The sequence below is a fragment of the Nyctereutes procyonoides genome, unplaced genomic scaffold (assembly GCF_905146905.1).
Source record: "Nyctereutes procyonoides isolate TBG_1078 unplaced genomic scaffold, NYPRO_anot_genome, whole genome shotgun sequence".
NCBI classification, from domain to species: Eukaryota; Metazoa; Chordata; class Mammalia; order Carnivora; family Canidae; genus Nyctereutes; species Nyctereutes procyonoides.
In genome coordinates this window covers 24,267,756-24,294,360 of record NW_026575030.1, presented here as the reverse complement: position 1 = coordinate 24,294,360, position 26,605 = coordinate 24,267,756, and the positions used below count along the sequence as shown (strand labels likewise).

The 26,605-nt window shown below is 41.5% G+C and overlaps 1 protein-coding gene across 5 annotated transcripts in view; it reads left to right on the top strand.

The window, feature by feature from the left end:
- The first annotated feature begins 4,570 nt into the window (after positions 1 to 4,570).
- The window catches only part of CASR (calcium sensing receptor), a 78,028-nt gene continuing 55,993 nt past the window's right edge, over positions 4,571 to 26,605 (top strand). Inside the window, exon 1 of one of the 5 annotated variants that reach the window (XM_055316521.1) lies at positions 4,571 to 4,830. The gene's annotated coding sequence lies outside the window, so the exon portion shown is untranslated. Of the gene's footprint in view, positions 4,831 to 5,668; positions 5,748 to 6,165; positions 6,245 to 15,998; positions 16,086 to 26,605 lie in introns of those variants that run through there. The other 4 variants (XM_055316520.1, XM_055316524.1, XM_055316522.1 and 1 more) reach the window with 4 other exon arrangements.

Below are 26,605 nucleotides of genomic sequence, written 5' to 3'. Positions count from 1 at the left end.
ACAACCTAAGTGTGCTGATTCACAGAACCCATACAAATGAAGGATCCTGACATTTAAACTTTATTAGCTTCATGGTACAACTACCTCTGGCAAAAGTTCTGCACTGATGTTAAAATAATGGAACTTTATTTCAAAAATACAGGCTGAGGATATTGTTTGACCACAATCTTATTTTGGTCATCACTATTGTGAGAAAAAAAAAAAAGAGCCAACTCAGCTACCCGGGCTGCCCAGCTAAATAACATTCTAAATTCACAATAGGCATCAGCCATATGAGCCTGGGAGCCCAGAATGAAAGAGAACGTTGGTAAACCAGAGCTCACAATGAGGAAAGAAGACAATATGATGAGAGAGTCTGTAAAACCTGCCTTTGAGGAATGGCTGAAGGAAGTGAAGAACTTGGCTTTGAGAAGGGAATAATTGAAGGGCCAGCATGTACAAGAAGGAGACTTATTCTGTATTGTTCTAGAGGAACAAAGTATGAATTGCAAGATTTCAGTTCAATATAAGTCAACTCAACTCAACGTATATTCATGGCACTTATTATACTCCAGGAATTGTTTGAGGCACTGAAAATAAATCAGTGATCAAAGTGGACAAAATCTCTATTCTCAGAGTTTACATTTTGTAGGAGAGATAGACAATAACACATAAATATGTCAGGTGATGAGATGCTGATGTATCCTAAGAAGAGAAATATAGCAAAGTATCAGCAGCAATTAAGAATGAAATTTTAAAGTGTTGCCAAATACAACTGTATTGGGACTCCAGGACCGCACCCTGGGCCAAAGGCAGGTGCTAAACCGCTGAGCCACCCAGGGATTTAAAAAAAAAAAAAAGCATCAAGGGGTGCCCAGGTGGCTCAGTAGGTTAAGCAGCCAACTCTTGCTTTTGATTCAGGTCATGATCTCAGGGTCCTGGGATCAAGCCCCACATAGGGCTCCATGCTTAGCGGGAGTCTGCTAGAGGATTTTCTCTCTCTCCTTCTGCCCCTCTGCCCACTGGCACTCTCTCTCTCTCTCAAAAATAAATAAATAAATAAATAAATAAATAAATAAATAAATAAATAAATAAATCCTTTTGTAAAAGCATCAGGTACCTATGAATTAATCTAAGAAAATATGTGCAAGACTTATACACAGACAACTACAAGTTATTAGTGCGAGAAATTAAAGAAGAGTTAAATAAGTTGGAGAATATGTCATGTGTGTAGATTGCAAGTCTAACTATACGATGTCAATTTTCTCCAAAATTGATCTATAAATTCAATGTAATTTCAGTAACATTGTGTGTGTGCATGTGTACATTGGCAAGCTGGTTCTAAAACTGTATATGGAAATGCAAACGGCCAATAGCAGCTCACATGATCTTAGAAAGGAATGAAGTTAGAGGACTTACTGTCCCAGATTTCAAAATTTACTATAAAGCCACAATAAAAAAAAAAAAGTTTGGTATCTTGGCAAAAGAATAGGAAAATACATAATGGGACACAATAGAGTATCCAGAAACAGACCCACACATAGTTGGGTGTTTTATGACAAAGATAACATAAAGAACAGGAGGGAAATATTGATCTTTTCAATAATGGTGCCAAGTCAGTTGGATATTCATTGGAAAAAAATGAAAGTTGATCATAGAAAAATCTATTCTAGGAAGATCATAGATCTTAAAGTACAAGGAAAATAATAAGGGTTCCAGAAGACAACATTGGAGAATATATTCATAACCTGGTATAAGCACAGCTTTCCTCAGCAGGAGCAAGCACACTAACCATAAAGAAGACTACATTAAAAATAAGAACTTCTGTTCATGAAAAGGCACTATTAAGAGAGTGAAAAGGCAAACCACAGAATTGGAAAAAACATTTTTAATATTGATAATTGACAAAGAACCTAGAATATAAAAGGCACGCATATGTTTAGCACTGGAAGATATTGCCAAAGAACTTTCTGAAGTGGTCATACTAATTTCTATTTCTACCAGTAATAAATGAGAGTTCTTATTTTATTAACCCGATAATTCTACTCTGATATATTGCCCAACAGAAATGCAAGCACATGTACACCAAAAAACATTCATGGCAGCATTATTCATAATAGCTCAAAATCGGAAGCAACTCAAATACCCATCAAGTGAAATGGATCAAGAGATTGTGGCACAACCATGCGGGAGAATATTCTACAGCAATGAAAAAGAACAAACTCCTGCTTGAATCTCACAAGTTATTGAGTGAAAAAGATTAGATATAAAATAGTATTTACTGAATAATTCCATTAATATAAATATAAATTATGTTGTTATAAGTCAGGACAATGATTACTTTCTGAGAGTTTTACAGAATAGAAAGAGGTACAAGTGCTCATCAGGTTGTACATATTTCTAAATATGTGTTCTGCTTCAAGAAAATTTGTTAATTAAAACAAAACAAAATGATTAGGCCCCATCTGAGTTTCTTAGCTCATCTTAAGAAGGATCAGGATATAAAGAGGACATAGGCTAGAGATGAGAGTGTGAGAACACCCTCGAGCAATGAGACAGGAAACTAGTGACCCAGAAGGAAAGACAGCCAATAAGAAATTCATGGCAGGGGGATCCCTGGGTGGCTCAGCAGTTTAGCACCTGCCTTTGACCCAGGGTGTGATCCTGGAGTCCCAGGATCAAGTCCCACATTGGGCTCCCTGCATGGAGCCTGCTTCACCCTCTGCCTGTGTCTGTGCCTCTCTCTCTCTCTCTCTCTCTCTCTCTCTCTCTCTGTCTCTCGTGACTAGATAAGTAAAATTTAAAAAAAAAAAAAGGAAAGAAATTCATGGCAGCTGGATTTGTGTGTTTGTAAAGAGAGTATTATATATTTATTTTTAAGTTATTTTCTGTGCGGTGATTTGCTCTAACTTCTCTGACCCCCATTGTCTCCCCTCCCAACTTTATAAATTTTCCATAAATAAATTTTCCAACACCCTTAATAAAAGGTAAAGCAGGATAAAGAAATAGTGATGATGTGGGGTGAAAGAGAGGCTATGCTTCGGGGGATAGGAATCCCAGAGGAATGCATCTCTGAAAAGGTAACACTTGAGCAGAGAGCAAAAAGAGTGTTCCAGACTGGGAACTGGGAAAAGTGAATGGAAGTCTCTGAGGCAGGGTCTGCTGAGCACACTGAAAGCCCAACAAGGAAACCAGTGTGTATGGGAGCCAAGAAGGATTATAGGAGATGAGATCAGAGGCACAGCCCAATGATGCTGGACTTTATGGGCCATGAATTTGACTGGATTTTAGTCTAGTGAGATAGGAAGCCATTACAGACAGGGTTTTAAACAAGAAATGACATCATCCAAGTTGTTTCAAATGTATCATTCCAGTTGCTATGGGAAGAATAGATTGCAGAGAGGCAAGGGTGGATGCAGGAAAAATTAGGTTTTCTTTTTTTTTTAATTTGTATTTATTTATTTATGATAGAGAGAGAGAGAGAGAGAGAGAGAGAGAGAGAGGCAGAGACACAGGCAGAGGGAGAAGCAGGCTCCATGCAGGGAGCCTGATGCGGGACTCGATCCCAGGACCCTGGGATCACTCTCTGGGCCGAAGGCAGACGCTCAACTGCTGAGCCACCCAGGTGTCCCAGTCCCTGTTCATTTTGAACTGAAACCTGCCCCACCATCCCATCCAGCCACTGGTCATAACGGAGTGTGAGGCAGTATTTCCCAAATGTCAGGCCTTCGTGTACCACCTTCATTTTGCCAATTCTACCATGTCCAAATATCAGTGGTCTTACTCATTTTTTAATATCTTTCCTTGAAGTTACCCAATTATGTATATAGATTTACCTTAAATGAAAACTACAGCACCTTCTAAGTGGAAAACCTGTATCAGTTAGAAATTAACAGAGTAAAGAATAATATCAGAAGGAAGAGAAAGTGATGATATTAAATTCTACTTAGGAACTGTTGCCTAGCAAAGGCGCTGACTGAGCCCGAGGCAAGCTTTCTCTTTGTTAAAAAACAGATCAGCAAGTGTTAGAGGGGTGTAAAGACAAAGAATCACAAAAATGATAGTTCTTCCTAGACATAATCCATAGAATTAAGAGAACTTTCCAGTTCTCACCATGTGATCCACTGTTTCCTAACGTCATCAACCGCATACCACTCAAGACCATCTACTGCACCTCCGGTGGGAGGTGTACACACTTAGACTCCCCGGCAAAGTGGTCAAACACCTTGGCTGTGGTCAAACTAATCAGATTCCAGGTCATGCTTCTGTCACCTAACTGCTGTAAGCTTCAGTTTCTTCATCTTAAAATGTAATAATAGCTCTTCAGAGTGACACTTTCTTAATTAAAGACATTTGAACATTATGCCCAGGTACAAGTTGATCATTGAAGAGTATTAATTCAGCCTCGGGCTGCAGTGTCATTCAGTTCGGGGTGGGGGGTGGGGGGGCTTAATTCAGTCTTGGGCGCTGACTACGTTGTGCTCGAAGCCAACTACAATCTTTAAGGCATTTTGGCAAGTACTGCCACCAAGCCAAATCCCCCGCTGGGAGCCTGTATTGCTGGGCATTCGCATCTGCGGGAGGACTGGCATCTATTCTTATTAACTAGATTCTCTTCTTTGCTTTATGCTGGTGCTTGAACATTTGTTCAGCTCCCCTTATGCTGCATTTGAGGGGAAGTAAATCCGTGGGCAGAGCTGGGCTATGATGAGGATGTATCCGAGAGTCTGCAGATGTGAGAAGGTGCTCCTGTGAAGCAAGAAAATGGAAACTTTTTGCTGAGTATCCACGACGTATCAGGCGCTTTTCTGAAATATTTAATTACATTTAAGACTCTAAGAATCTCTCAAGGTAAGTGTTATTTCCATTTTACAGATCTGCATTTTTACTGGAAGTTGTTAAGCTTAGTAACTATGCAACTTTTTACTCCTTTGTCTTAATGTTACTTTGCAAACACTTGTTCGCATTACTCCATATTTTCCTTTTTTTTTTTTTAATTTTAAGGATAAATACTCCCTCTTGTTCTAAAAAAAACATTGTCAGGCACTCCTGCCTTGATGTCTTTCATTTTGAGAATTGTGTAATATCTCATTAAGTTATCCTCCCATAATTTATTTAACCAATTTCCCATTGACAGTTTGGCTTTGTTTGCTTTTACCATTTTTTTTCTTTACTAGCCTTATTTTACGTAAATAATAATAATTATTATATTATTATATTAGTATTAATTATTATATTAATATATTGTTATTATTGTTGTTTTTGTTGTTGTTGTTATTTTGCTACAAACATCTGCACATGAATATTTTGTCCTGGAAATATCCCCAAGAATGAAATTACTGCATCAAAGGGACCATTTTTGAGGTTCTTCATAGAGATTAGCAACCTGTCCACCCAAAGGAGTACGTGTTGCTTGAGGACAAAAACAAAAAATAAAAAAAAACAAAACAAAAACAGTTTTCTACAGAAGAAAATTAATTTTCCCCTTATTCAAAAAAAAAAAAAATATATATATATATATATTCGAGCGCCTGCTAGGTGGCGGGCGCCCTGCCAGGGGCTGGGGACTGGAATGAGCAAGGCCTGGTCCCGCGTCCACGAGGGCAGGGTGGTGGGTACAGGAAACGACGCGCGGCAGGTGCCTGCCTCCGGCCGGGAGCTCCCGAGCCGCGGGCGTGGGGACGCGGACAGACGCCCGCAGGGAGCCGGTCTCCAGCCCCAGAAGGTCTGCGGGAGCCGGCAGCGCTGGACCTGGTCTTGCAGAATGAGTAAGAGCTTGGGCATGGGCTTTTGGATTTCTTGTAGGGTTTTTTACCCAAAAAAAAAAAAAAAAAGTTTCCCACTCCGGGCACAGAGCAGGTTGGTGGAGTTGTCCTAAGAGCGCTCTCCTGTTCCAGGGAGGAGGATGGGGGCGGGGGGCGCTCTCCGGCTGCAGGAGCGGGGTCCCGGGTCCGGGGTCCGGGGACCCCCCGCGGTCCCGGGGCACCTGCCGCATCGCGGGGAGGCGCGCGGCTCCCCCTGGCCCGGGGCTCCGAGGTCGCAGGGCGGGCGGCCGGGGGGCTCCGCGCTCCGCAGGGGCAGGCGGGCGGCGGGCGGCGGGCGGGCGGGCGGGGGCGGAGCTCCGAGGGGCTGCGGGGGCTGCCGGACCGACCGCCGCGCCTCCCCGACGCTGCGACCTTGGGGCCCCGCCGGCGTCGCGAGCTGGGCGGGCAGCGCAGCCTCGTGCACCTCCGCGGCGGGCCCGGGAGCCCGGCCGGGGCGGCAGGTAGGACCGAGGTCGCGGCGGGGGCGGCGGGGGCAGCACCTGCCACCTGGGGGGGGGGGGCGGGCCCGCGGGGGCGACCCGGGCCGCGGGGCTCCCTCCCCGCCGTGCTTTCTAGTGAGTCCGCCGCACGTGCGACTGAGGCCCCGCGGCCAGCCCCGAGCTCCCGGCTCCCGGGCTCCCGGGCTCCCGGCCCGCAGGCGCCTCGAGGTCACCGCGGCGGCGGCACCGGGCTGGGCGGCAGGCCTGGGAGGAGCTCGGGGCTCCAGACCGGTGGGGTCTTTTATTATTTTTAAAAATGTCATTTCAAGGGGCCGAGATAGCTCAGTTGGGAGAGCGTTAGACTGAAAAATGTCATTTCAACAGGTAACACGTGCCTATGGTTTTTTAAATCAAATAATGCAAAAGTTTTATCCTCTACAATGTCTGTACTAGTATTTGTCTATGTATGTCTTTTTTTGCTCACGTCCTTTCTTACTCTTGCTCTGTCCCCTCCTTTTGATTCTTTTTTTTAAATTGTATTTATTCATGATAGACACACACACACACACACACACACACACACACACACACAGAGGCAGAGGGAGAAGCAGGCTCCCTACAAGGAGCCTGACATGGGACTTGATCCCGGGACTCCAGGATCACGCCCTGGGCTGAAGGCAGACACTTAAACCGCTGAGCCACCCAGACTGCCCTCCTTTTGATTCTTTATCCCACCTCCTGCCTAATGAAAGTACCAGAAGAAAGTGACATCACTGCCACTGCCCACATCCCATAGTCTCCAGTGTTCCCCACTGGCGCCACCCGGCTGTCTTCAAAGTCTTTCCCTGGGGTGGCCCTTGGGATAGGGAGCCCACTACAGAGAGGACACTTCATTTAACTTTCCTGAACCCTCCCAGCATTAGGGAAGAGTCTATGCTGAGTGCTATGCTATGTTCTTTCCCTTAAACTAGACTCTCCAAGTGTGATTTAAGTAGAGTCTGGAACTGAGGAGAATTAATGAAGGGTATTTCCCAAAAGTGGTTCCTAACACCTCACTAGTTACTATTCCTGAAACTAGAACTTCGCCAATTACACCTTTTCATTGCCTCTCCCTTCTCCACCCAGGACCTGCAGAGTGACAGGCAAAGGATGCTTCCTCTGTAAGAACCTCAAAAGATGGATGATCTATAGTTGTGAAGGGGCTCAGGGACATAGCTTTGTGGCAGACAACAGGGGAGGGGGATGTAGAAGAAGGTTAGAGAGGAAGAGAAGTAGAAAGGGAGGAACAGGCCAAGATTCTTGAGTGGAGAAGAATCCTGGAACACAAGGCCCTGTCATTTAGGAATAATCTCCAGGTAATTATGCTAAAAGATCACACATGTGTCTTAACTTCTTGCTAACAATCAGCACAGTCATTTCAGTTCCAAGGCTTTTACTATTCCAGGCCAAAATATATTGAGAAATGGAAAAAAAAATCAGCAAGAAACCTCATTTTTATCTATATGATAAAATAGAAGTGTTTTTAAATTATTTGTTATGAGCTAATAGGTTTTATAAGAGTTATGTAGAATGTTTAAAATAACCTAGTAGGGGGCGCCTGGGTGGCACAATTGGTTAAGCATCTGACTCCTGGTTTCAACTCAAGTCGTGATCTCAGGGTGGTGGGATAGAGCCCCTTGTTGGGCTCTGTGTGCAGTGCAGAGTCGGCTTAAGATTCTCTCTCCCTCTCTCTCTCCCCCTGCAACCCCCACCCTCTCTCTATCTCTCTCTCTCTAAAATAAATAAATAAATCTTTAAAAATAAATGAATTAATTAATGAATAGGTACTCTAAGTCACTACATTTCTTTTATTTTGTTCTCTTTTTTCATGGTGCATGACCTAGACCTGGATCCCACACATGTCAGAAAGTTCAGGTTGGTTAGAAGCTGCCACTTGTAAGAAGTCTTTTTGAATGGAGGTTAGGAGGGGAGTAGGTTAGATAATAAAGACTGATCCTTGTGGAAGGGTGGGGAAATAATGAGGAATAAATTGAGTACCAGCTTGAGTCTCATAAGGAATCAGGTATAATTCTTAAGAAAACACGGCAATGAGTAAGAAGTGAAGGAATCATTCTTTCATTCATTCATTCATTCATGCATGCATGCATGTTTGTAGAGTGCCTGGCTATGTGTTAATCACAGGGGGGAATATGGTGAATAAGACAAGGAAGATCTCTAATCTTCTGGAGCTCATAGATGCTTTAGGGAGGCAACTGTTAGTAAAAAAAAAAAATGTAAGTATTGAATATTTAATTACAAACTAAAATAAGCTCCCTAGAGGAAAGAAAGTTCTTTGAGGGTGTATACAGACTGTACTGCCAGACAAAGGAAGGCTTTCTCAAGGAGGTTTTCCTTGAGCTGAGATTCAAGAGTAGGTGGAAATATTGAAGATATAGATGGTTTTGAGATAGGACCAGAATGTATCAGCCAGAGATTGCATTTGGCTGCTAGTAATCAAGAAGTCTGGCTGCCATGTAGTGTTTGCCATATGGCACATATACACTAGAATTGACATTTCTGGGATTTGGGGAAAGGATTGATTGCGATACTTGCTATCACAGTATCTGTGTTTTCTTGAGTTGGTCATGGTTTTCCATTGCTGTTATTCTTGCTTTTAAATTAAATGTTTAATTTCATTCTTGTCAGTTCATTTTACTGTGCATAATACAATATGTGCATTGTGGCTCAAATATGAATCATCCACGTTCCCATTGCTAAGGTAGATACGTATGTAACTACCATACCAAATTTGGCTTGTACAGTGACGACTCGTTGTTATCACTTTCCCAGGACTTTCTCAGGTGAAAAGAAGTGTGGCAGGTAGACTACAATATCTTCTCGCCACTCCTACCCACTGCTCTAGTTGGTAGACTGTCAAAACATTTAGTTACTCTAAAGCTGCATGTACCTCTTCGGAATTTCACATTCAGTCCTTTAGGAAGGAAAAAAAATTACAAATTGATGCTCTAAGTAAAAGTAATATAAATCTCACAATGTATTGGCATGAGATGTTCTGTCCAAACAACATACTTCATGTGCAAACAAATATTTCCATTCGTTCAACAATATTTCTATATGCCCAACACTGTGCTAGCTACTATGGATAAAATGGATTAGTAAGACATGGTCCCAGCATTTAAGAAATTCATAGAAGTCTAAGAGGGAGGGACTCATACTTATCCATATAAGGATAGGAAAGTGTTGTGGTTGCCTTAATAACAGCTTAGTTAGGGTACAGAGATACACAGAGAGCAGAGTGGTCAGTTCTACCAAGGAGAGGAGGGGTTGAGGAAAGATTCATGGAGGAGTTAACACTTGAGATGAATCTTGAGAGAAGAGACATTCCACAAGACAAATGAGGGGAAGAGGGCATTGTAGAAGAAGGGATTTGTGTACAAAACAAACGTGTGAAACAGCATGTCAAGGTCCAGGACACACAAAGCAGCTCAAAGAGCTGAAGCACAAGCAGGGAAAAGAAGCTCATGAAGACGTGAGGCTGGCATGGTAAGCAGGCCAGATCACAAAGAATCTGCATGCCATCACATGGATAGCTTGATGGTTTTAAAATATGCACTGTGAAGGCATACAGATCCAAGTTTGAGTCATGGCTCTGCCACTTTCTAGCTGTGGGGCCTTGGTGGTTGTACTTCCCTTATTGGGTTCCTGCAAGAACTGCGGTTAAGTCATGTAGTACCCAGCACAGATTATGCATCTACTTCTTAGTGACTTTTTTTTTTCATAATTTATCCTAATGCAAAGGAAGCCACTATAAGGTTTTAAGTAGAGTGACTTAATGAGCATTTTTGACTAGACCATAGTCATTCTGGCTGCATATGGATGCTGAGTTAAAGGGGGGTAAGTTTGGAACCGAGAAACCACTTACAGAAATTACAACCCTTCAGGTGGCAATGATATCCTGAACCCTGATGGCCGTGGCAGTGGCCATGGAGAAAAGGAACCAAAGTTTGAGGTGTCTGCAAGGTACACGCCACAAAACTCACTCATTACTTGTGGGGAATGGGACTCTGGTCTGTCATTTTTGGGTTCTGTCATCTAAGTCATTTTAGGATAAACGAAAGGAAGCCAGGTATCAAGCAAGGCCTAGGGATCTGGTGTCTAGGAAGTGCTTCTGTCCAGAGGACTTAATGATGGGAACCCGAAAAAAAAAAAAAACTGTCTTTGTAATGGAGAAGACAACTTTTGTGTTACAACATAAAATAGTAGCAGGAAGGCTTAGTTGATCCATAACAAACAAAAGTCATTATCTCTTTCTCTGTCTTTCTCATATCTGGAAGCCTTTGAGTTCAAGGTGAGTGACCATTAGACTTCATCCATTTGCCACTGTCATGAAGTGGCACATACAACACTCACTCATGCCTGGTTGTTTTGTTTTTACTCTTACCTGAACTCGTCTGATTAAATTTTTTTTCTCCTTTTTTCTCAAATTCCCTCTCACAATTCACTATGCACAGGCTGGGGTGCCTCTACTAAAGCTAGTGAGGAGCGGAGGGTTGAGGTGGTCCCTATTTTATAGCGCAGTGTAGTTTTGGTAACCACATCATCCATTCATAAGATGGAAAATAATCCAGATGTGTGTGGTAGTGTGTGCTGAAAAGTGCTGGGAACTTTGTGCCCGTTTCCCCCAAATGTGGACCCTAGGAAATGCTGACTGAATGTTGGATTCAGTTGCTTGAACAACTGTGTAATTACTTGAAGCCACAGAAATGAACAGACATTATAATTAGGCAGAGCCAATGAGTGAGGGGGGAAAGTGTAAAATGAGGAAAACTAAGGTCTGCCTCTGCCCTAGACAGTCTAGTTTGGATAAAAGTGGACTTTCCATCTCTGTGACTTTGGGTGAGATATCTTACCTCTCTGAAGCTCGGTTTTTACTGGTGGATATTCCTTTGGATATCTGCAAAACTGAGGTAATGTCTCCTTCCAAGGGTGGTTGTGAGGTTTAAATGAACTGTATATGGAGAGTGCTTAAGACAATGCCGGGCATATGGTGGCTGCTTAACTGGTCCGTATCCTTTGGCTCAGCCTATGTTGGAGATCTTTCCTTACACTGATATAACAGGAAGAATGAAGATTTCTTAGGTTAAGTAACCTGAATTAATTGGCTTTTATGTGTTTCTCATCTATAATTGATTTTTTTCCCTGGGAACTGGGGTGGAAACCTGTTTTCCTCCACTCTCTGGGAACGCTTATCAGTACGATGGGGGCAAAGGTAATGTGACACCTGCAGGGAGAAAACTAATTTTAGCTATTCTTTCAACAAGTCTTTCGCATACATACGAGCAAAATCACTAACAGTAAGAAAATGAAGTGATTTGACTTCTTTCTCCCATGTTTTTTGTTGGTGGAGTTCCTAACAAGCATGTTTCTTATTTATTTGCTGATTTCCATGTAGAAAGAGAGAAGCAGGATCAAAAATACTGTTACTGTTTCCTTCCACCCCCAACAAGCTGTTTGTCCTTAGGAAAAAAAGTTGTTTTTTTCCTCTTAATAGAAGTTGATGGTTGAAAAATACCATCATATCCTCCATTTAGTCCTTCTAAAGATTCTATAATTTGACATAAGCCTTTACTTTTAGTCCAACAAGCATTGGTTGGGCTCCAGCTGCATGTCAGGCATTAAGTTAGCACCGCACACTCAGACAGGCCAGCCTTGATACCCAGATCTCCAGTCTGGTAGTCCTTGTGGAAGAGGGTGGGTAGAGAGAGGAGGGGATGTGCCACCTGTTCAGAGAGAGCCAGTGAGAGCAGAACCATCAGATCAAGGCTGTCTGCCACAGCTTCAGGCCCCTAGTCCATCAGATCACGTGCTCCTTCAGGTCAGGATCCTAGCTCCTCCTTCCTACACCCCAAGACCCTACCCAAGGGGGCCCTTTTGTGCTGTTTGTCAATGGAGAGATCAAGAGATAAAGGCAGTGAGGAGGCCATGGCCTTCTCTTTCTGTCTTCTTAAAACCAAAAATATTTTAAACAAAATTTCACTCTACAATTATCTGGTTTTCACCCTCATCTTTTGAGGGGCAGCACAGCCTCGTGGTTAAAAGTCTGGGCTTTGGAGTTACACTGCCCAGGCCTGTGTCCCAGCTCTACAGTTTCCTAGTTGTGTGACCTCGGGTGAGTTATTTAACCTCTCTGTGCTCCAGTTTGCTTACCTATAAACTGGGATTATTAATATTACATATGTCATCAGGGTTTTTTATTAAGTTATAATTGACATACATTTTATTGGTTTCAGGTATATAACATAATGATTTGATATTTCTATCTATTGCAAAATGATCACAGTAAGTCTAGTTAACATCCAGCACCATAAAGAGTTACATTTTTTTTTCTTGTGATGAGAACTAAGATCTACTCTCTTAGCAACTTCTAAATACACACTACAGTCACCATGCTATTCATTACATCCCCATGACTTATTTTATAACTGGAAGTGTGTACCTTTTGACCCCTTTCACCCACTTCACCCACCTTATTTTGCCCACTCGGTTGTTAAAAGACTTTAAGGGCAGCCCTGGTGGCGCAGCGGTTTGGCGCCGCCTGCAGCCTGAGGTGTGATCCTGGAGACCCGGGATGGAGGCCCACGTTGGGCTCCCTGCATGGAGCCTGCTTCTCCCTCTGCCTCTGTCTCTGCCTCTCTCTCTGTGTGTCTATGAATAAGTAAATAAAATCTTAAAAATAAAAAAATAAAAGACTTTAAAAAGCTGGTGCGCATTGTTCGACCCCATCCAACACAGACAGAAAGTCATATTCAGTGTTGAAACCCCAGAGTCCAGCTGGGTGCCTAGTACATTGGAGGAGCTGAATGAATGAATGAATCTCGATATGTAGACAGCTATAGCAGTGGTGATAAAAGCACTTTCCTCATATCAACTCATATGATCCTCAGAACATCTCAGGAGAGATAAATAAGGGAGATGAGCAAGATGGGTATCATCATCTCCATCTTACAAATGAGAAAACCGTGAAAACAGGACTAGAGATGAGAGAGTGAATTTATGCTCCTGAGTGCATTTATGTCTAGCCCTCGACTCTTGCCACTATCTGGCTGTCTCTCGATCTTATGCAGGCTTTATGGAACCCAAAGGATATCTAATAGCAAAAGTGAACACACGTAGCTCTTTTAGCTTTCTGAAGAAATGAACTCCTTACTGTAAATATACTCCATCAAATTGCAACTTCAAGTTAAACTTGAAGTTTGGAAAATTTCTTTTTGGGGGGAAAGCAGAGGATTTTTTAGGGGAATGAGGAAATTCTTTTTAAGGGTGAATTAATTAATTAATTAGCAGAGAATCATGAAGGAAAATATTGATAGATTTTATTATATAAACATTTAAAATACTATGTATAAAAGTCATAACTAAATTAAAAGGAAAATAAACTAAAACAAATTGTACCAAATATGCCAAAAGGTTAAAAGTTTCAGTATCTAAAGAGCACATAGAATTTAATAGGAAGAACGTTAAAAATGTGGTTTCCAAAAAGTGGGCAAGGGGCACCTGGGTGGCTCAGTGGTTGAGCGTCTGCCTTTGGCTGTGGTTGGTGAACATATACAAATGTTTTAACTTTACTCGAATAAAAGAAATAAGAATTTTTAAAAATGGTATACTGGTTTATTTATTTTTTATTTTTTATTTTATTTTTTACTAGTTTGTTTATTAAGAATACTAAGACTTTAAAGATAATGGAATGGAAGAGTGGAACGAAATGGCTACCCTTGTAACACGTTATCTGGAAACCAACTGTCTTAAAATTGTTTGTGGCCCTTGACCAAGGTTTTCAGTTTCTGGGACTCTAGCCTAAAGAAATTATCAGTAATATGGTTAGAGTCTTATACCTGAGGATGTTCTTCACAGTGTTTATTTATGAAAATGAAATGCTAGAAACAACCCGTGTGTCCAATAGTAAGGGAGTGGTTATATCAATTATGGTGGGGGTAGGGGGAGCAACATAATCTAGCAGCTAAAAGCATGGATTCTGGAGTCTCACCACCTGGGTTCAAATCCTGACTCTGCCACATATTAGCATGTAATCTTGAAAACCTCCCCAATCCTTACTTTTCTCATCTACACAAAGGGAATGACAAGAGTACCTACCACATAGGCTTATTTTGTGGCTTAAATTAATCATTCACAATTCCAAAATCCTCAAAGCCCTAAAAATCTAATGATTTTTTATGACTTTATTACCAACAAAACATAATTGAACTGACATAACCTTATCCCACTTACTATACACATATTCTGTGACTATCATCAATCTTAATCCTTTTCTATCGTTTTACTCTCCATGCAGAATCTCTAAGGTTCTCTTTTTAAATTAATAACCTTCATGCACTTGTGAAAAGATTAACTTGGAGGCCAAAGCTAACTGGATGCAGGTGTATCTACTTTGAGCCAATTTCTTGGCCAAGAAAATTTTTCCAATTCCTCCAGCCCAGGAGGGGGGAAACTTTTTTTTTTTCAAACTTTAAGGTTGGGGATATTCTTAACATGTAGATTGCTGAGCTCCACCCCCAGAAATTCTGAGTAAGTAGTTCTGGGGTAGAACCAAATGTCTGTAAATCTTACCAGCTCCCAGGGTGATGCTGGGGATACTGATCCATGGACCACACCTTAGGTAGCCCTGCTTAGATCCATTCCCTCTTTAATTTTTATCATCCCTTACATTGTACCTTTCTGATATGAACATTTTCATTTCTGGAAATCTTCAACTTGTTTTTTATGTCATCATTCTCTTATCCTCTCCTTCCCATGCCATGATTTTATTTCCAGAAGTAGTAATATAAAATTTTCTATCACTCTCTAAGCACTTATGATGCTACAGTAACTGTGTTAGTGCTTTGTTCATATTATTTGTTTCATCCTTTCACCAATCCTCATTTTAGAAATGAGAAAATTGAGGTCCTAGGACTCCTAGCAAGTGGGAGGATCAAGTCCTCTTGGTCCCAAAGCCCAAGCTCTTCCCATTTTACTGTTCTGTCCATGGTGGTTCATGTATCCAGCCAACATGACTTCTCATTCCTGCTTCAGCTGCCTAGATCCTGCCAAGTCCCCAATCTAGAACCCCCTCTCTCCTTATCATTATCCAGATCCCATTCAGGCCTATGCCAGGAAGCTTCCTCAGCTACACCCGCCCACAGCCAACACCCCACCACATCTGCCGTTCTTACCTGGCCATTTATCATACGTGTTTACATTTTCACATTAAGTGATTTCATCTTCCTAACTGAATTTGAAACCTGTGAAAGCAGGGCCCATTTCATGCATCTCTGGGTCTCCCTTTGGAATAGCCATGGTGGGGACTGGTTGCTTCCCTTACCCACACCCCCATCCCTACTCTTCTCCTGTCCTAAGGATTCCCCCTATCTCTACCTTGTCCCTTCCTATTTTGGTGAAATCAAGCCACATCAACAAGAAGTGGAAAAACAGTCCAACAGTAACCCTTCTTATCACCTCCCCTGCATGACAGCTGTGGGTGGTTTGCTAGTGTTTGCCCTGAGTTCCGCAGGATCATGAGAAGGAACTTTCCTCTGAGACCCTGTATTTGGCAGAGAAGCACTAGCAATACCCTGCAACTCTTGGTTCTCCTTAAGATGTTCCAGATACCCTTCCTCCCCTTCCATATTAACTCAAATTCCTTTTCCATTATTTTACTTCCCAGTTTCACTCTGCACCCTTCATTGAATGTCTTCATTCAAGTATGTGAGGAGTTCTCAACTGCCCACTCCCAGTCTATACCTCTGTGGAGCTACTTTCCCGCGTTGTGAAATCTATTAGGGCCAGTACGATGGGACCCATTCATTTGGTCTGTACACTTTGGTTATTCCTTTCTCCCCCCCCTTCCCTCCCTCCTTCCATTCTGCCTTCCTCCTTCTTTTTGAGGTCCCTGTTCCTGCTGTTGCTTGAGTGGTGTTATGAACTCACTATGACGGCTTACACATCTCAGGCTTAAAAATCTTCCTTTTGCAATCTTCCACAAACTTGTCATTATCTCCTTGTAAGCGGTCTGCAGAGCAGCTGGGCCTCGTAGCAAAAGGGTGAAACTTCCCATGGTGCTTTCACTTCCTCCCCGTCCATTAGTAGGAAAGTGCTAGCTGTGTTTGTGTTACTGCCTCATGCAGCTATGCTGCTAACATACACCACTAGGACACGATTTTAGATTCCATTAGTTTTCTTGTTCAGAAGGTTTTTTTCTGACTCACATTTATGTGGCAGTTTTGTGGGGGCCCGGATGCTTTTCTTTAGTATCTCCTGTACCTGAATTCCTTCTCTTTGGTGCCTCCTTCCATGTGCTATTCTTGGTAGCTTTCAATATGAAACCCTAAGAAAAAAAATTCTAAGGAATACCATTTACTGTTTCTTTAGTGTTTATCATGTAGTAGATGCTGTGCTAAGCATTTTTATATACCTTGCTTAGTTTAATCCTATCAGAAACTTTAATTAGGCATTACCCCAATACAATGGAGACACTGGGGTTTAGTGAGTTTAAGTGATTTGCCTGATGTCTCATGGCCAGTAAATGGAGCAGCCTACAGTCAAGCCTGGGTCACATTATTCCAAAGCCCAGAGTCAAAATTTAGTTTCTGGGAGATTTGTTCTATTCTCCAAAAAATGTGATGATTTTACCAAACGCTCTCTCATGTACTGCGATGACAGTATAAATGAAAACACTCTTATCGGAAGGCAATTTGGCAAAACATATTATAAGCTTTTAAAATGTTCCTACCCTTTAATCTAACAATTCCAATGCCTGGATTTATGCTAAGGAAAGAATCATTAATATGTGCAAAGATTTAACCCTAAGGAAGTTTAGGGAGGCAATATTCATATTATGAAAAATTTGAAATAGGTTCCATATCCAACAGAAATTTCCATAAATAGGTTATCCAACAGAAATTCCAAATAGGTTCCATATCCAACAGAAATTCCAAATAGGTTCCATATCCAAGGAAATTAAGTATGATACATAGAGGTAACCATTATAAATTATTTGGAAAAAGAATATTCGGTGGCATAGAAATGTGTTCATGATATAATAACTACTATAGGATTTCAGATCACATCCAGTTTTGTAAAAACAGATGCAACAAAATAGATTCAAAGGGAAATGATACAGAGCTAGAGACACAGATATGTAGTATATATTTAAAAAATGAAGCTCTCAGATAAATGGGGTGGAATTAAGACTAATATTTATTTTCTTCTTTTATCATTTTGTCTACTTCTTAAATTGACATTGAAGTTTTTTAACTTATTTTTCTTCTTTAATTGGAAAAATGTCTGTGTGTTGTTTGAAGTCTTTGAAACTCCATCTTGGTCATTTCCTCTGTGGATGCTTTCATGCTAAAGACTTCTTGGATGTTCTTTTTGCCCACCCATCTGCTGGGCTCAACTGGAAAGCTGATCACGTGTGTTGGAAATGTTGGCATGACACCAAGCTCATGTGTGGTATTTTGTACATTGTGGTTGAGGAAGCATACTTAGAGCTTGTTTGATCCAAATCCTGTTCCTGGTCTAACCTAACTAAACATCCTCTCCTCCTCCTTCTGCTATCTGGTTCTGTGAACACTGGCAACCATTCTTTTTCCTCTAGAACAGCAGTCAGCCACCTTTCCTTACCTTCACTCACTCTGAAGAAAATTTCACACTTTTTTGTTACAAGGTCTTTGACCGCTGTTCATATTTACCAGTGCTCTTTTTATAATTTCCTCCACAAACAACCTTTATTACAGATACTTGAGTTCCATCTTCCCAGCTTCCTTAATAACTTTTTTTTTCTTAATGCATGTTTTCATTCATTTTTTTCCTTTGCCTCAGTGCACTTGAGTTTCCTGACCAGGGTATCTCCCAACTGCTTCATGCTGATGACTTACGTACATCCACCACACCTCTCTACTCATCACATTGCCTCCCCTTCTTTCAGGTCTCAGGGTGTCTTTGGAAAGCACCTCCCATTCTTTATTTCTGCTCTCATCACTTTGATCATCTCTCTGCTGGCTTCCTTCATTGACCCCTTTGCAGTCCCCACTTCTGCTTCTAGAGAGTCCACCTGTCTGTCTCTCATCTATTTATACTCTCCATTCGGCTGATAATCCTTGCCCTTTTCATTTCAGCCTTTGATGTGGACCTTCTCTGAAGTGTTTTTTCAGATATTTTTAAAGCAAGTTCCACCACTCGGGTTCCTGAAGGGGATGTGGAGCTTTCTGACTCATGCCTTTTTCTTCAGAGCATAATCAATTGTAGAAGGAATAGTTTAATTTTAGAAAATAAAATACTAAAACAAAACATCAATTAGCCTTCCCTCTATTTTAAAAAATGTATATATTGGTTTTAAAAAAAGCAAGTAATCTTTGAAAAGACCAAATTACCCTTGACCAAAAAAACAAAGAAAAAAAGCTCATGACACAGTATTTCCACCTCTAAGAATGAGTCCTAAGGAGATAATTGTACAAGTGTTAAAGAAGTATTTGAATATAGGTTAATTGAAATGTTGTTTGTAATAGAAATAAATAAATAAATAAATAAATAAATAAATAAATAAATAATCTTAAAAGCCCAGCAGGAGATGATTGGTTATGTAAATTTTGACTCAGTTATACCATTAATCACTATGAAGTGATTAAATATGATTGTTATGTATTAATGGAAACAACTAGATTTGTCAAATGAAAAAATACTGGGTGAAATCCCATTTTTGTAAAATTATACATGTATGTGTAAATATATAGTCACCAAAAGGAGGTCTCTGGTGATGGCTTTTTTAGGTGATTTTTAGTTTTCTGTTTCTTTTGATGTCTTCTTTATACTTTCCTACATTACTTTTATATTTTACAGTTAGGAAATACTGTGTTTTTTTTGTTTTTTTTAATGATTTTATTTATTTATTGAGACACACACACACACACAGAGAGAGAGAGAGGCAGAGGCACAGGCAAAGGGAGAAGCAAGCTCCATGCAGGGAGCCTGATGTGGGACTCGATCCAGGGTCCCCAGGATCAAACCCTGGGCTGCAGGCGGCGCTAAACCACTGCGCCACCGGGGCTGCCCAGGAAATACTGTTTTTAAACCAAAAAAAATTTAGCTTCTTTTCTTAGTAGATGACATAACTAACTTCAATATTTGATTCCTCCTTTTATATTTTCCTAACATTTTACAATGCAAATATCAAACATGGCTTGACTTATTACGAAATATGTCATTCATACTAGAGATAATATAATATACATGTATGGTTAAAGAATAATAATAAAATAGATATCTATATACCCATAATCAGCTTAAGAAAATTAATTCTTTGGGACCCCTCTTTGCCTCTAATCAAGCCCATCCTGTTCCTTCCTCCAAAGAGGTAACTATTCCCAAATTTGTATTTCACATTCCTTTACCTTATAGTTTTATGAAATATGTATATGTTCAAGTTGATTATGCTACAACTTGTGTTACTTTAATCCACACTGGTTCATATGCAATGAGTAAATAAGGGAATTGTGTCAATATACACAAAAGTCACATCATTTAATAATATTTTTCTCACACATAAATATTCTGTACTACTAAGGAGCCGTAGCTAACTGCAGAGGACACTCACAAGGTTGAATGCAGCAAGCTGTGAATTTCTCTGTTCACAAAACCTATTCACCCCAAGTTCTTCTCTTGGCTCATTTTATCCTCATACTCTGGGAAGGGCTTGTACTTATCCAGGAAGTGCTTATTATACAGTTCTTCCTGACTTTCAGGCTTAGGATCTTTGTGCTAAGGCAGCTTCCTCAACCTTCCTTCCGCCTTCTTCTAAGAAGCTATTTTCTGGGGTGCCAGGGTGGCTCAGTTGGTTAAGTGTCTGCCTTTGGTTCAGGGCATGATCTCCTGGTCCTGGGATGGAGCGCCACTTCGGGCTCCCTGCTCAGTGGAGAGCCTGCTTCTCCCTTTCTCTCTCCCTCTGCCTCTCCCGCTGCTTGTGCTACAGCTCTTCTCTCTCAAATAAATAAATAAAATCTTTTTAAAAAGCTATCTTCATATTTTCTATAAGATCAATTCTAATATTTCTAGACATATTTATTAAGAATGCACATGTCTTATAATCATCCTAATGTTTTATTAGTATTTTTATTGGTTTTATTAATATTCTGTTTACAAAGTTATCTAGAAAGTTTTCTATTTTTCCTATAGGAAAATAGTCCATAATCTCTGTTACTGTAAATGCATGGTTTTACAGAATGAGTATTTTTTTAAATACATACATTACATTATACCAGAGACACCTGTATCCCTAAACCATATCGTTTAATTTGCATTGTTTTGAATTTTGTTCAAATAGAATCATACTGTTTGCATACTTCAGTGTGCATTTCTAAAAATACTGCATTTGTGAGAGTAATCCATGTTAATGACTAGAGCCATGGTTCATCCACTTTCACTGCTGTGTAGAATTTCATTCTATGAGTGTGCCAAAGTTTATCTATCCTGTCGATCAGCATTTGGTATTTGGAGTTGTCTGGTGTTACTTTTTAAATGTTGTTATAAACAGTGTTGTACGTGACTCCTTGGCAGACATGCAAGAGTCTCTAGGGCATTCTACCTAGGGGTCAAATCGCTAGGTGCTAGGTTTAGGGTATGCACATCTCCATGTTTACTAGACAATGTGAAATAGATTTCCAAAGTGATTTTACCAATTTAAACTTCCATGATCAGTATATGACAGTTCTCATTTATCTACATCCTTGCCAACAGTTGTTACCAAATTGTAATTTGATTACTGATGTATGTTTCTTTCCTTGTCTATTCATATTCTTTTCCCCTCTAAAATGCCTTTTCATGTCTTTGCCCATGACTTTTCCCATCGGGGGGCTTCTATTTCTCCTTCAATAGGAATGCTGTATATTCTGAATGCCACTTCTTTTTCAGTTACATTGCTGCAACTATCCTCTTCCTGTTTGCAGCCTGTATTTTCACTTTATAGGATCTTTTTTATGAACAGCTCTTAGTTTAACGTAGTTGAATTTGTCATCTTTTCTTGTATCTTAAACATCTTAAACTTATTTGAGAAACCTTTCCATACTTGGGGTTATAAGCCATTCTGCATTTTCTTCTAATTGTGTGTTTGTGTGTGTGTGTGTGTCTGTGTCTGTGTGAACCACAAACCTTTTTTTAATGGAAAATGGAATGCCTTGTTAATGTAAATCCTATCTTAAAATGGCAGAGAACACATTTATTTAAAGAAAAAAGTGGGGGGGAGGGGCAAGGTGGCAGAAGAGCAGGGTCCCCAGGTCACCTGTCCCCACCAAATTACCTAGATAACCTTCAAACCATCCTGAAAATTTACGAATTCGGCCTGAGATGTAAAGAGAGACCAGCTGGAATGCTACAGCGAGAAGAGTCCGCGCTTCTATCAAGGTAGGAAGACGGGGGAAAAGAAATAAAGACACAAAAGGCCTCCGAGGGGGAGGGGCCCCGCGAGGAGCCGGGCTGAGGCCGGGGCGAGTGTCCCCAGGACAGGAGAGCCCCGTCCCGGAGGAGCAGGAGCTGCACCAACCTTCCCGGGCGGGCGGAAAGGGGCTCGCAGGGAGTTGGAGCAGGACCCAGGAGAGCGGGGATGCCCTCGGGCTCCCGGGGACACTAACAGACACCTGCGAGCGCAGGAGAGTGCTCCGAGCTCCCTAAGGGCTGCAGCGCGCACGGCGGGACCGACCGGAGCAGCTCGGAGGGGCTCGGGAGCGGCTCCAGGGAGGGAGCTGCGGGGCGGGAGCGCGAATCCACACAGCGCAGGCCCCGGAGCACAGGGCGCCGGGACACAGCCCAGGATCCGGCCTCCCCCGGGACAGGCAGAGGCCGGGAGGGCCCAGGACAGCGAGGACGCTCCTGCCCCGAGCTGAGCAGATCAGCGGCCCCGCCCCGGAGCCTCCAGGCCCTGCGGACGGAGAGCCGAGAGCCCCGAGCCCCGTAGTTCCTGCGGAGGCTGAATCCAGGCTTCCAGAGTTGCCATAGCAACTGCTGCTGTTCCTCCTGGGGCCTGACCGGGTAAACAACCCCCGCTGAGCCCTGCAGCAGGCAGGGGCAGAGCAGCTCCCCCAAGTGCTAACACCTGAGAATCAGCGCAACAGGCCCCTCCCCCAGAAGACCAGCTAGAGGGACCAGTGATACTCCCCTGTGTTCCAATACAACTTGTTTTTGGCCACTCTGCACTGAGCAAAATGACTAGAAGGAAAACCTCACTTCAAAAGAAAGAATCAGAAACAGCCCTCTCTCCCACAGAGTTGCAAAATCTGGATTACACTTCAATGTCAGAAAGCCAATTCAGAAGCACCATTATACAGCTACTGGTGGCTCTAGAAAAAAGCATTAAGGCCTCACGAGACTTCATGACTGCAGAATTTAGATCCAATCAGGCAGAAATTAAAAATCAATTGAATGAGATGCAATCCAAACTAGAAGTCTTAACGACGAGGGTTAACGAGGTGGAAGAACGAGTGAGTGACATAGAAGACAAGTTAATGGCAAAGAGGGAAACTGAGGAAAAAAGAGACAATCAATTAAGGGGCCATGAAGACAGATTAAGGCAAATAAATGACACTCTAAGGAAGAAAAACCTACGTTTAATTGGGGTTCCCGAGGGCGCCGAAAGGGACAGAGGGCCAGAATATGTATTTGAACAAATCCTAGCTGAAAACTTTCCCAATCTGGGAAGGGAAACAGGCATTCAGATCCAGGAAATAGAGAGATCCCCCCCTAAAATCAATAAAAACCGTTCAACACCTTGACATCTAATAGTGAAGCTTGCAAATTCCAAAGATAAAGAGAAGATCCTTAAAGCAGCAAGAGACAAGAAGTCCCTGACTTTCATGGGGAGGAATATTAGGGTAACAGCAGACCTCTCCACAGAGACCTGGCAGGCCAGAAAGGGCTGGCAGGATATATTCAGGGTCCTAAATGAGAAGAACATGCAACCAAGAATACTTTATCCAGCAAGGCTCTCATTCAAAATGGAAGGAGAGATAAAGAGCTTCCAAGACAGGCAGGAACTGAAAGAATATGTGACCTCCAAACCAGCTCTGCAAGAAATTTTAAGGGGGACTCTTAAAACTCCCCTTTAAGAAGAAGTTCAAGTAACTCTGAACGTGAATGGGCTTAATGACCCCATCAAAAGGCGCAGAGTTTCAGACTGGATAAAAAAACAGGACCCATCTATTTGCTGTCTACAAGAGACTCATTTTAGACAGAAGGACACCTACAACCTGAAAATAAAAGGTTGGAGAACCATTTACCATTCAAATGGTTCTCAAAATATACCCTAAAAACTACAGAACACTTCTGAAAGAAATTGAGGAAGACACAAAGAGATGGAAAAATATTCCATGCTCATGGATTGGCAGAATTAATATTGTGAAAATGTCAATGTTACCCAGGGCAATTTACACGTATAATGCAATCCCTATCAAAATACCATGGACTTTCTTCAGAGACTTAGAACAAATTATTTTAAGATTTGTGTGGAATCAGAAAAGACCCCAAACAGCCAGGGGAATTTTAAAAAAAGAAAACCATATCTGGGGGCATCACAATGCCAGATTTCAGGTTGTACTACAAAGCTGTGTTCATCAAGACAGTGTGGTACTGGCACAAAAACAGACATATAGATCAATGGAACAGAACAGAGAACCCAGAAGTGGACCCTGAACTTTATGCTCAACTAATATACGATAAAGGAGGAAAGACGATCCACTAGAAGAAAGACAGTCTCTTCAATAAATGGTGCTGGGAAAATTGGACATCCACATGCAGAAGAATGAAACTGGACCACTCTCTTGCACCATACACAAAGATAAACTCAAAATAGATGAAAGATCTAAATGTGAGACAAGATTCCATCAAAATCCCAGAGAAGAACTCAGGCAACACCCTTTTTGAACTTGGCCACAGTAACCGGAGAAGGACAAACAGTGTATGTTCTCATTCATTTGGGGAATATGAATAATAGCGAAAGGGAATATAAGGGAAGGGAGAAGAAATGTGTGAGAAATATCAGAAAGGGAGACAGAACATAAAGACTTCTAACTCTGGGAAATGAACTAGGGGTGGTGGAGGGGGAGGAGGGTGGGGGGTGGGGGTGAATGGGTGACGGGCACTGAGGGGTACACTTGACGGGATGAGCACTGGGTGTTATTCTGTATGTTGGTAAATTGAACACAAATAAAAATTAATTAAAAAAAATAAAATAAAGAAAAAAGTGAATTCACATTGTATTGAGCTGCAACATGGTGGCGGGATTTGCTTTTGTTCCTTAAAAGATTCCACAAGTTCAAGGTAACTCTTGAGAGTCAACAGTTCATCTCCCTACCTGGGAACTCAGAGTGAGTGGGGTTTTGTAGTGGCAGATGAAGTGGGGGTACAGGTGCGGGTAGGAGTAGGGTTGGGAGTGTGAGACTCTGCTTCCCCAAGTCCTTTGCCTATTACATTTAAGTCTTGAAGCCATTTGCAGTCAATTTTTGTGTATAATTGATTACAGGTCCAAATTCACTTTTCCCACATGGTTAACCAGTTGTCTCAATGTCATTTAGGTATAGTCCACTCTTTCTCCCACTGATATAAAACCATCTCAATTATCAAGGTTCTGTGTATGCATAATTCTCTTTCTGTATTCTCTGTTTTATACTAATTATCTTCTCTGCCATTATCAACTATTTCAGTTATTCCAGCATAATACTGTTTTGGCAGCTGGTAGGGTGAGCCCCTCTCCCACTTTCTTATTTTCGGGATTACTGAATATTCTAGGCCTTTGTTCATCCATACAAATTATAGAAGCAATTTGTCAAGGTGTGTGGATGCAACACACAAATCTGTTGAGATTTTTATTAGAATTGTAGTGAATTATAGATCAATTTGGAGAGAATTTACATGGTAACAATATTGAGTCTTCCATGAACACAGTAGAGATCTCAATTTATTTAGATTTTCTTCAGTATCTTTCAATAATGTGAAATTTTCTCCAGAAAGTTCTTGCACATCTTTAGTTCTTTATGTTCTTGAGAAACTTACTATTTTCTATTATAAATAGTATTTGTTGGGATGCCTGGGTGGCTGCCCAGGTTTAGTGCCTGCTTTCAGTCCAGGGCGTGATCCTGGAGTCCCAGAATCGAGTCCCACATCGGGCTTCCTGCGTGGAACCTGCTTCTCCCTCTGCCTGTGTCTCTGCCTCTCTCTCTGTGTGTCTCTCATGAATAAATAAATAGAATCTTTAAAAAAAATAGTATTTATTTACAAAGTATATATTTCTGTTATTGATGATTAATAGAAATGCAATTGGCTTTTATCTACTATATAACTGGCAACTTTGCTAAATTCTCTTATGAATTCTAGTTATATGTATGTAGATTCTAAGACTGTCATGTTATCTATAATTAATGACAATTTTATTTTTCTAAACCTTACACTTTTGATACCTTCCTATTGTATTACTAAATTGTCAAAAACCTCTGAGAAGTGTTGATGATCGGGCATCCTTGGCTCGTTCCTGATTTTGAAAGGAGGGCTTTTAACATTTTCATCATTACATAAAGTGTTTGGCACCTCTAGCATGGAGAAGCCTTGTATATTGGAGCACACTTTTCTCATACTTGATTGGGAAGAGCTCAAGTTTAGCCCTGGAGCAAGAGACAAAATCCTATGCCTTAGATCTAGATTATTTAGGCTAATGTAGTACAGGAAAAGGATTTTCTGTGTGGCCACTAGAATTTGACAATGGGGTTTGGGGCCAAAGCCCCAGCTAATATTCTCTGCACAATTTTCCTCTGATACGTTGAGGGCAGGATTTGAATAGTTCTGGGTCCCAGCCAAACCACTTCCTAATACAGTGGGTGGGTATCAGAATCACACATTGGTGGGCCCTACCTCAGAGCTTATGACTCAGCAGGCATGGGGTGGGCCTCAGAATTTGCATTTCTAAGAAGTTCTCAGGTGATGCTGATGCTGCAAGTCATAGAACCACACTTAGAAAAATACTGTCCTAGGGGCCCCTGAGTGGCTCAGTTGGTTAAGCATCCAGCTCTCAATCTCAGCTCATTTCTTGGTCTCTGTCTCAGCACATACCTTGATCTCAGGGTTGTGAGTTCAAGCCCATGCTGGGCGTGGAGCCTATGTAAAAACAAAAACAAAACACTGTCCTAATACCATCTCTTTAAAACATCCCAACAGTAACAATCAAGAGACAAGGTAACAAAATTATTAAAATGCCTGAGAAGGAAAGAGGGACACTGCAACCACGATTACCACCTGGACTCCATGACTAGAGGATGATAGATGGCCACTCCAAACATGGGAGCAATGAAAGAAGAG